The following is a 12,195-nucleotide window of genomic DNA, read 5'->3' on the forward strand; positions in this document are numbered from 1 at the left end:
GCATGAATTATTGAATGCTTGGGCGGGGGATTATTTTAGAGGAAAAGAGGTTGAAAGTACACATCTCTCTACTTATGTTCATTTAATTTTTGTTACTAATCACCAATGCTAGTCTACTGGAGGTAAAATAAAACGGACAATTTCCTCTATCTTCTTGTACTGGAAATATTATAATGATAATCTCACCCTTAGTTAGGCTGGAAATTGTTAAGTTGCATGACCTAAAATACTATTACTGAAATGAAAGTGAACACTGCCCCCCTGTCGTCCCCCCCAAAAAAGCAGCTGTTTAATTCTGTGTGTATCAATTATTTTAATGCAGTCCTGCTGTTTAAATAGTTGAAAGGTTCTAACAACAGGTTTTTGAAGGCCAGAATAAATTAAGGTACCTTTATCTTCTCTCTTACCTGATGTGTCAGGGGATACACTACTTATGCTATTTTCTTCCAGCATCTGAATCGTAGACTTGAGTAGTGGGATCAGGTTTTGTTGGATGACCTTGCATGTACTATGTGAGTTACCACTAATGCCATAAAATCTGGTTGTCTGATAGTTTTCAAAACAGTGTTGTGACCCAGAGAAAAGTACCTGAAACAGCACAAAGCAGACAAAGGCCATTTCGTGCCTATCAAAAATATCATTGGAAAAAAGCATCATGCATTCTCATGAAAACCTTATATTTTCAGTTCATAGCCATCCTATGCAAATTGTCCAGTGACTCAATAAGATGCTACAGTACTTTGCCTCAACAGCTTAAAAGCCTTTTGCAATGGTTATGGTCCCACAGCTCTCAGATTTTTCCACATCCTTAAAGCTGATGTAAAAGTTGTAAAATATGATTTGAACTACATTACTTTTATTTAATGTCCTCAGTTTCTCTGGAATCCATTTGTAAGTGCCATACATGTAATAAAATGCTTTCTATTCAACATTGTGGTCTAATAATCTTATCTCATTTGGACTAATAAGCTGAAATTTAGTTAATAGTGATGATCTCATGGGAATGGAAGAGCAGAAGAGGACATAGAGACCTCCCAGGGAACTTTAAAGGAAGGACTGAAAAGAGAGGAAGAGGATTAGGGAAGTGCATTGATTTTTAATCTTTTTATTGTAAGTCATCCAAAATTGGAATGTGGAAACCTGTTAATGCAAAGAGTAAGGAGTAGATCCTGAGACAATTGAGTTAATGGAAAGACTGACTGACTCGCTTGTCAGAAGGATTTGGGTCTACAGTTCTTGACACATTACAGGTTACGGGATTTTAAACATCCCTTTGAGAGAGAGTGACTTGTGATCCTCTGTACTCAAGCATTTTTGAAAATCATTTTGCATCCAGAAAAAAATGTTCACAGGAGTTGTGGAATGACTAATATATTGCTTCTTCCCTAGGAACTAGGAACTTCCCTAGGAACTTCAGGTGTCCAGTTGTTTAAAATCTCTCTGCAAACAAACTGACAAGTTGGCAATTGGACTAGATGATTGTTGATTCCTTTCCAAGTGAACTATGCTAAGCTAGTCTATTCTAACTTTTTTCTAACCCTGCTGATGAAATACTGCCTTTTGAAGTGTAATTTGATTGAATTTCCAAGTGTCAAAGCCTTTGATATGTACTTTATAAATGAACTTTAGCAATTCTCATTTAAGATTTTTGTTATTTTACAGGGCTTTGATTTCTTGCAGCAGTATTCTTGGATGGATATTCTCAGAATATGGCAACTGCTTGTGCTTTTGCTAGAAAGTAAGTAACATGATTGCTTTTTATTGGCCTTAAGGTGAAGTCAGTACCTTTGCCTGCTGTGTTTGGATATTTGACAGGTCCCTCAAATATTCCAGTTTGGTGTATGCAGTCTCCACATTAGCTTGTTGTTTCAGTATACGTTCCTGAGACTCAGAGGCTAGGGCAAGTATGACCTGGAAGAAATGATACAAAATATAAGCCTACTTCAAGTGGACTGCAAATCCTGGCTTTCATTTGCTTTCTTACACATAATCTGGCAAGTCACTAGCTACAAATCTGGTGTAACTGTAATAACTCTAGAGCACTAGTGTCTGGGTAGCCCTTAAAGAACTGTCATGGAAACTGAATATGATGCAAAGAAGGGCCAAAAAAAGTTTCCTGGCAATATATTTCAATAAAGTTTATTTGACATCTGTTCAATCAGTAAAAAGCTTTTTGTTTACTTCAGCTGGTATTGCTTGGAGAAAAACAGATTAATTCTCTGTAGTACTAGGTAAAACTTATTTGGGGAAGCGCTGATGATGGTTTCAAGGGCTGAATATAGATTAGCCTGTGTGGAAGTCTTTTAAGTCTTTAGATGTTTCTTAGTATCTCCTGCAAGAAAGAAGAGTGTACGAAGAGAATTCAGCTATGCAAATGCCCTCCTATCTGAATCGCACCTGTATCCAGCCCTACAGGGAATATGCACTGATTTTTAACAGAGTGGTACTTCCTGATCTCCTAGATCTGTTCCAGCTTTAACAGCTGTGATTTTATATGGTAGGTTGCATTTATTCGCTGTCAGTGTCTGCTCAGCTCCTGACATAATGAATCTTTTCCACTTATGAAAATACAGGAAAGCATAGCATTTTTGTCAGGTCTCCTCTCTAACTCCAAAGGCCAGCCCGTGTCCACTCCTAGCCCAGCCACCGTTGTTCTACAGTTCCATTGGATTTCTTTCCTTAATGAAATCCAGCTTCAATTACGCAGTTTAATGAGACATTGCTGTTGCCAAAAGTCTATTATTAAACATCCGAGTGATTGGTGTCTAGGATGACTGGGGTTTTCACCATTTCTTTTTGTTGTTGACGTCTGTCTTTCCACTTTTTGTTTTTCTTCTGGTGTTTGTTTTTTTTTTTTCTGATTGGGATTGAGAGAAGGCAGGTGGGAAAGGAGAAACTCTTCACAAATTGCAGTTCCTGGAACTGGAAGTATCACAGTATACTGGCTTCAGAGCTGTCATTTTAGAGTGCCTCTGAAAGGTACACCAGAGCATTCTGTGGACTGGGACCGGGATGTTCAACCCAACCCAGCAGTGACCTCACCTTTCTGAGCTTTGGGTTTGTTACTGTCTCAGTACTTGAGATGTGGCTCCTTTGCTTTTCTCTCTCTATCAGCTGCATGTATAGTCGTTCTTCTTCTAGTTGCATCTTTTCAATGAACTCCATCAGTTTCTCCAGTGCCTGTTTGATCTCCAACAGAACCTGTATTTCCTGTTCTTTTTCATCTCTGTCAGCTATAAACAGCAAATATTAGCAGTAGTACCCATCTAAATAATGTATTGGAAATTCACAGAGCAAATCTGAAGTAATATGCCTTCTCAATGTGCTTCACCACATCTACATTCTTTATCTTTTAGAACAGCCCAATTTTCAGATCCTACCTCTGTATTGTCTTGCTTCAGGAGGATGTAAGTAGTTTGTAAAGCTTAAGCTAACCTGTCAGAGGGAGCAAACATCACAGAAAATTATGTACGACCCTGCCTCCCTCTTTTCTGGTTGTAGCTACCCTTTTGTACCTTTGAATAGCAAGGATAGTTCGGTGGCCAGCCAGTTACTAAAATATTTTGAGGTTCTTCTCTCAGCTTCCTGCAGAGAGGACCCTTTAAGAAAATCACACATTTCCTCAATGTTTTTCACTTTTTCCTTGTATTTTATCTGTAAGAAATGGGAGAGAAGAGGGAATTTTAGATAACGTTGCAAACTTGTGAGGTAGTGACATATTGTGATACTCTTTCCTCTGACAGAACAAGAGGTTGTCTGATTTGGTTATTGCTTTTTTGTAGCCTTTTAATTATTCTGATTGTGTAGAAACTGATTACAAATCCCCTATTTATGATACCACTATGAATTGCGTTGTCTTTGCTGTGTATAGACACATACTGAATTTGAACTGTTTGTTACTCTGTTCGGACACCTGACACCATTCCCTTATGCTGGGAATGGTTGCATTGAAGTAGCAACATCTCCGTTCATTTGAATTTTTGCTTTGCACTGTACTCGGGAGAGAAGTGTCTTGGATCCAGAACACCACCATCCTGGGTGCAGCATCAGTGATATTTGAATTTGATACATACGAACAAGACTTCCTTAAGGAATTTTTAAAGAACTTTCCTGAAGCCAGCTGCAAAAAGAATGCACTATACCTTCTGTGCCTTTCCCTCTTTTGCAGCATCAAGCACATGAAGAAATAGAGAGTTCAGCTTTTGAAGAAGCTCTTCTTCCTTTTTTCTTCTGCAATGCCAATATATATGCCTTGAATTTATTTCCTTTTCTAGAAAGTCCACCTGTAAAGCAATGACCGACATAATAGCTCAGATTTGCAGGAAGCTGAAGGAAGATTATAAACTTAATTGAAGCTAGTGATGAAATATCCATTCAATGCTTTTGATAGCATATATCCAACTTTGCTGCCACAGGGGATGAATGCTTTGCAATCCTAAGTCTGCATGTTATATTCATGTCCAAATGCAATGTGTATTTCAGGGTAGGGGACGGATATGAAATAGAAGATACAAAGATCAGCAGAAGAAGGTACAGAGAGAAAGGAGAGGAAACAGCTGATCATGAAAAGAGGAGAGGTAAGTAAAATGAAAAGTGAAATTTCCTCTCAGTAGTGGAAAAGCATCATCAAAGAATTTTCCACAGATATCAAACCTGTAAGTAAAGATAGTTTGCTGGAGCTGTAATTACCAGTTCTGGATCTGAAGCTCTTCTTGGTAAAGCTCCAAGAGACTGAACAGTAGGAATTACACTGCGTGTCCAGGGGTTGGTTTGAGCACCTATAACAGGCCCAATTTCACCTGTAATTGGACTTATTGTTCTGGCACCAATAGTTATAGGGACAAGGCCTGTGGATAAAGAAAAACTAAGTATAATGCTTAGAATTTAGATCACAAATTCCAGCTGCAGCCCTAGTGAGCAGCTTTTAGTAAAGTTCAAAAGGAACTGACATTGATTTCAAATAACTTAATGAAAAACAAACTGAATTTTCCTTAGCTGTAAATGCCATGTACCAAGTATTGGACCAAGGCACTGCAGACTTTCACCTTCAGAGAGCATCTATTTACAGCCCTATCACTGAGAAGAATATCAGAATAGTTCTCCTAAAGAGTATGGTAGATTTTTGAAGGGCTGAAAGCCAGAGTGTGGTTTAGTCTCAGTCCTAGCTCTCCTTCACCATTACTCTGGTATTGTTTGTTTTGAATGTACACACTCTGCAAATTGGTATTTTCCATTCAGTGTTGGGGTAGAAACTGATGTGTTTAGGTAAGGTCATTTCCTTGCTCTGAAAATAACATGCCCTTGTCTCTTATTGTTTACATCATCCAATTCAGTTTCCTGCTCTACCTTTTCCGTTTCTATCTTCCATGGTTCCTGCGAGTGGAGAAGGCTGCCTAGTATTCCAGTCCCAGTCAATTCCCAGAATTGGCACCATCAAACCAGACCCACTGGGATCTGGGATTTTCATTCCAAACACCGCAGGGATCCACATCTCTGTGCCAGGATATTTGATCATACCTAGTTTGTTCAAAAAGATGAGAAACATAAACCATTGAGCAGTTTTGTGATGAAAAGAACTGTTTTCACTTTCAGAGGCTTACAATGCTATCCAAATAATACTTGGCTGAGTTTATCGTAAGATTTGCTAGAGTGGCTATTGTGACAAAAAACTTCCTGGAAGTTTGAAGTGCTGATGTGGTGGCCAAATCCTGTGATGGAAATGGGTGCATTGCTGCAGTCTTCAGTGTAATGACACCTGTTTACTGCTTAAAACAGGCTGGTTGTTTTATACCTACCCAGTTTACCACCATTACTCTTGAGACTTGAAGCTATTTCCTGTTTTTTCTCCAGGCTTTGTAAGCAATGTATTGCATGATAAAACCTAGTGGTGAAAGACTTCTTCATATCTTCTACTGAAGCTTTTAGTACTGCTAGTTTGTCTGCTGCTAGACAGGTATCTTCCAAAACTGATGCCTTAAATTGCTTTAGAGCATTCACCACATGGGTTTGTGATACTAGCCAGTCAGCTTCCAACACTGCTTGGTAACTTCCACTGTGGGGCAGCACCTTGTCCTTCTGGACGTGAGCTCCATGTACTGGGGCGATTTTCCCACTCAGATGTTCGGTGAAGGAATCTCCAAGAAGCATTAGGTTTCCGGAAGGACCCACCAGCCCACCTAGAGGTATAACTTCTCCTGTAGTCAAGGAAAAGGAAATGACAGTCAGAACATCACCTGGCAACTTGTCATTATGGTCCAGTCCTTCCCATTTGGAAAAAGGCACAATGATCATTTACTTTACTTTACAAGCAGAAATAGATCTAATGTGACACGAGGGTGGGGAAGTTTGAGGTTGTTTATAAAATAATTTGGCTCACAAAATGTTCTTAAATAAGTCTCCTAGTTTCTACTTTAGAAGAAAATTAAGGCCCCCTCTCCTTTTTTGGGGTCTAGTGTATCTTCTAACATGCGTCATAAAGAATATTAGGTATGTAAAAATATTTCCAGAACCTCAACCGCCCAAGCCTCTAAATAATGCATTTCATGCTACTTTTAATATTTTAATAGGACAATTGAACCATTTTTAAGAGTCAAATCAACTTTAGTAGTTTGTGTCATAGTTAATGAATGGTGACCTCAGGTGTCTGTTACAATTTCACTAGATGGTTTTTTTGACCTTTAAAGTGATAAATTGTAAAATGAAACTAGAGAACAGAGAAGGATTACTGTCTGTAAAAGCTAAGTTGCACAACTGTTCCACAGTTCTGTGCCTCGAATCAATCTGTTAGGGGCAGGTTAAATGAACAGTGCATACCACACTTACTGAATAATGAAGAGCATTCACCTACCAGTGTTACTATCCAAACCGACTCCAAGTATTGGAACAATCTTCCCGCCCTCTGGCTCAGTCATAGGACCCCCAATCTCCAGAGGTGTCAACATGCCAGTAAGGGGGTTAAGGTATGTCCCACCAACAGTCAACTTTTGCCCAGTGTGAGGATGGATTGTAACCCCAAGCACCGGAACCTCTATTTCTGTCACCGGATCTAGCATGAGTCCTCCCATATCAAACATTTTTTCAGGACACAAGACTGGAAGTTTTGTCTTCACGGGTAGGCCAGTGTTGGAACAAACTGGGTAAGGAATGTAGGGAAATATAGGCACTTCAGGCTTATGACGCTTACCTACGTGTAGAACCAGAAGAAATTTAACATTGTTATACAAACTAATGCTAATGGTAAGGAAGCATTAGAGCTCAGAATGGAAACTATGGAACTTTCAGAGGATGCTGATTTTGTTGTCTTTAGGTCCAGAATTAAATTAATGGATATAAGCCCTTACAATTGTATGGGTTTTTTTAAATTTAATTTTTGCTTTGACCATTCCCTTAAAGTTGCAAGTTCATCAGCATGTAATTTTTTTTATAGTTTAATTAACAGAGTGGCTGAAATCTGTCAGAAACAAAGAATACCTCAACACTTCCTTACAAACAAGCCTTGTAACATCTAATACATCTTATCTACACTAGTAAGTCTTACATCTAGCTGAACAACATTATCTTCTAGTGCCAAGCTAATGAGAAGCTTTCTTGGATTTTCTTTAGGTTTTGTTATGGGAAAAGTACATACGAGTATAGCAAGTTGGGGGTTTTTTTTGTTTTGTTTTTTGTTTTGTTTTGTTGTTTCAACCAGTACCCCCACTAGACCTGTACTCCAAAAATAGGCAGTTGGATCAATTGGTTATTGCATTGTGGCACTTACCTGAAGGAGAATCAACAGCACAGACCAGCCTAGATCTGATGGCATCATAACCAACGTTACCAGCTACGTGAAGTACCTTTCCAGTCTTGGGATGCAGAAAATGGTTGCTAGGTACTGGCCCAGGGCACTGACTGGTCAGCAGCACAGTGCAGTGTGGGTAGGGAGTTAATAATCCAGTGACAGGATCCGTGCAGACAACATCAGGTGCTCGGGCAGTGCCATTTGAGTCTAAAAGCATTTTACAATAGATGGGGAGCAGAGATGGGGTGAGAATAAAGAAAATTATCTTTCCACTGCCTTTTACAGAAGTTGCTTGTGGGGAAAAGTCTATAGTACATGGCAATTCAATTATCTCTCTACCATGTCTGCATGAGTTTCGTAACAGTGAGGACACTGGTGTTTCATGAGTGTCCTTTCAGGATTTTAGATCTCATTGCCTCAGTCTGCAACATTCATTTAAACATCCAAGGTCAGTTTGTCCTTTTTTTTACTTCTGTTCCTTTTAGAAGGGTGAAAGAAAGAGGTGTCTTGGTGTCGGGGTACCTTTTACATTCTGTCGTACCAAAACACATGCAACAATATTAGAAAACAAAAAAACATATAGGAGCAAATTAATTGAACTTATTGAGACTTGCCTACAGTAGTTCATTTCCCTCTCTGTTGCTGGGGATAATTAGTAAGTACCCAGTCAAAGATCCTGATGAATGCAAATCTGACATTATTCCTAAGAAACAACGTGGAAGAGTTTTTCTGACAACTTTGCTTTCATAACATCCCCCTAATTCGCAAGTTGTTGTTGGGGACTCAGTGAGGACATTGTTTTCTAAACACAGTCTTGTTTGACTTTTCTATTAGTTCTTTGTGACCTATGCTACACCAGCCTGCCTACATTTCCTTACACACTAATGTAATATTCAAGCAAATTTCTAGATGTTGTAGTTACCCACTAGCTCCTGCTTGGTAAGTATCCCAGTTTGAGCTTTGTTAAGAAGGTGAGCTCCCATTCCTTCATCCAGCACTCCCCATGCTTTGAGGCGCCGACTCTCGTTTATTATCATGCTTGACATCTTGCTGGTTGCACCCTCTATCTGGGCTAACAGGCTGGAATTCATGAGATAAAGACAGTTACTTGTCATCTGAAGATATGGTACAATAATTTAAAGAGAGCGGAAAAGGAAGAATTGTGATGGACATGCAAATGATACCTGCGCTTTGGCAATTAGAGAGCTTGATGAGTATTTGCTTTGGCAAATGCGGTAAAAAAGACTGCTTTTCTGTTTTTCTGTTTTCTTGTTGTTGGCACTGTTCTGATTCTGACAGTGATAAGACCTGTCAGAGCACGGATGGCACACTGACTAGAACTGGTGTGATATCCCAGAGCCAAATCAGTTAGTAGCACAAGAAACTACCCACAAATCTTGCTGTCCCCGAAATTATGATGGGAGTCTGATTCAGAGCTTATGTCTCTGTTGGAGGTTTTCTAGGCTTGATTTACATAAATATGAAAATTATGATCTGCATCATCTGATCGTCTGGATCAAGAATCAGTTTTCAGCTTCTAGGTACATGTACTGCCAACCACAAGCCAACCCAGTTGCCTGCCACAAATGCTTTCTAGCTAGCGAGAAGAAAGTTGCAGCGGAATTTTGCATTTGTTTATTACCTTGTGTAGTCTGGCTGAGACAGCGTTGTTTTGTTTCCTTTACAAGCCACCTTATTTGTCACCATCTCTGCCAATCTCACCACCTCTCGCAAGGCAGAATTGAACTTGACACAGTGCTCTTCCTGACATTTCAGATCATGCTGTAATAAGTGCATCTGTTTGTTCAAACTTTCCTCATATTCAGCAGCCAGCTCTTTCCTTTGCTGCATTTCTTCTTCTGCCTAGGTGGGATATAAGATCCAAATATGTTTTATTTGTTTTATCCAAATGTAAACAGAGCTCACAACCTTTCTGCCCTTTATTAAAATGGCAAAGATTAGAAATTTAAAATAATTTTGGTGTGTTCATTTGAATTTGAGCATACATATGCTGAAAACTCTAATATGCTGAGTTACAATTATCTGGCATGTTAAGTGATCATCTGAGCAAGCTAATATCTTAGGGTATCCTTTAAACAAGTGATGTAATAAGTCCCTAAGAAAGAATTGGATTTTGCAACTCCTTACTGTGTAGCATATGCATTTTTCCAAGTGAGACAATGAGGATATTTCTGTTTTCAAGACATGAAATAGTTTCATTCTTAGAACTTTTGTAACAATGTAGACAAATATAATTCTGATGTGGAAAAAGAAGTTGCAACACACACTCAAGCAGATGAATTTATGCTGAAACTTGAACTGAGCTTTACCTGCTGTTTTGCTTTTAAGTAAGCCTCTGTCATTTTGGTCTCATAAGCCTCCATGTCTTCTGGGTTACTCAGTGTTTTTATCCAAAGGTTTTTCAGTGAAGATATTTCACTCGTAAGCTTGCGATATATAGTTTTCACCTGAGGGGGAAAAAAAAAAAAGAAAAGAGAAAGAGATTATATTAGGACTGGAAGAGATGATTTAGAGGTGGTGAAGTCTCTCTTCAAAACAGATGCCTCTCTATTAAATATAAACACATGCTGGTGTCTGAGTTTTCAGTAAAAAATACATTAATGTTAGCTTTGTCTCAGATTAGGGTATGGTGATTTCTCCACTCTACTCATTTGTTCACTGCATGCTGTAATGCCAGCTCCCTCTACTGTCCTTTAGACCACAAATGAAGTTAGATGAATGAAGTTAGTATTACAGGTAGGTTCATCATTAGGGCTGTGAAATGCTATCCCATTGATTTCATCTGAGAGTTTATTATAAAATTCAAATAACAGAATGATGGTCCATATCTGTGTTACTGTGTATTCGTTTATTCCTTTATTTCTCCTCAATTTAATATGCAGTTCTCAGGTGTTTGGCTAGGAAATCCATATTATTTTCATTTTACAGATGAAAAATTGAAGCTGGAAGATGAAGTTACTTTCCAAAAATGGTATCGGTTCAGTGCAGAACCATAAGAAAACAGGATGTTTTGCCTTAAGGTCACTACTCTTCCCACTGTATTACATGGTATTAACAACACGCTTAAGAATATGGGTGCATAATTGTGTTTCGTGTTCTAGAAAGTTGAAATAAAGCATGTAACTAAAAGCCAAAGGCTAATGAAACAATGGTAACAGACAAAGTTACATGTTTTAGGCTCTTTCTACATAAATATGAGTAGCCCCAAAACACAATTTACCTCTTCTTTGAAATGTCCCAGTTTGGTTGTTACAGATAGTGACTGTCTCAGCAAAAGTTCAAAGAAAACATTGGTATTAAATGACTCAAGGTCTATCTGTTCTTCAGGCTCACAAACATCACCCCTTTTCAGGAAGCAGGCTGAAACATGGATATTCATTTATTAGTATTTTTTTCATTTAAGACTGTTTTTTGAACAAAGAATGCATGTAAAACATGGAAATTAGCAGCCATTGCACATTGCTAAACATGGGATTCTGGCTCCATTATATGCAAGTAACCAGGTAGATGCACTGTTGTTTAGCCTTTTTATTATCTGACCTGTTCCATCAGTGCTGCAAGAGTCATAATTCATACTACCTTTGTGCTGCAGCAAGGGGTGACATTTTTTAATGGGAAAGACTGTTGATATATTGGAGGAATAGCTGTCCAGATTATACTTCAGCTGCTGCCTTCGAAATGGAGGGCAGGTAGTGCCTTTCTGTGACCAGCTGAGTCCCTGACAAAGCAGCTGTAAAACACAACAAAATTAAGCAAGTAAGTTCCTTTTCTTATTTTGACATGGTCTATTAACATGATTCACATGTTATTCACTCAACAAGCAGGATGCATCATCACCTGTTCGGCAAAGACCCTGAGAGTCTGTTTTCTAAATACATCATTAATCTGTTCTGAAACAGAAGAATTAATAATCCCAGCAGATTAAGTCTGAAACCAAGGGGAAGGAAGTATAGTTATCTGGTTTTTGTATCTACTGCATGAATAAATCACATTTTCTATCATTACCTCAGTAGTCTGATTGCAGAAAAAGCCTGTTGGTTTCAGAACATGCTAGAAACGTAAAGGAATGGCTGTTTGGTGGATTAACAGTCTGAAGGACCATCTTGGTTTTTAATTGTGAAACAGCACATCTGATCTCAGGTATGTTGTGGTCACTGTGACTTTTCTCTGAATAAGGAGTGCAAAACTGAATGTCACATGAATGACCATTGGAGAAACTTATTCATGACTGACAGTTATTTATAATGGCTTTCTAGGACTTACCTATGTCTTTTTTATTTTGAGGCAGGCTTGGTCAGATGTTAAAGAAAAAATAGTTATAATCTTATTGATGATCTCATTCCTTCCTGAAGAGATGCGAGTTGTGAAGAATTTTACTATTTTCTAATGAATAA

The sequence above is a fragment of the Rissa tridactyla genome, chromosome 17 (assembly GCF_028500815.1).
Source record: "Rissa tridactyla isolate bRisTri1 chromosome 17, bRisTri1.patW.cur.20221130, whole genome shotgun sequence".
Classification (NCBI taxonomy): Eukaryota; Metazoa; Chordata; class Aves; order Charadriiformes; family Laridae; genus Rissa; species Rissa tridactyla.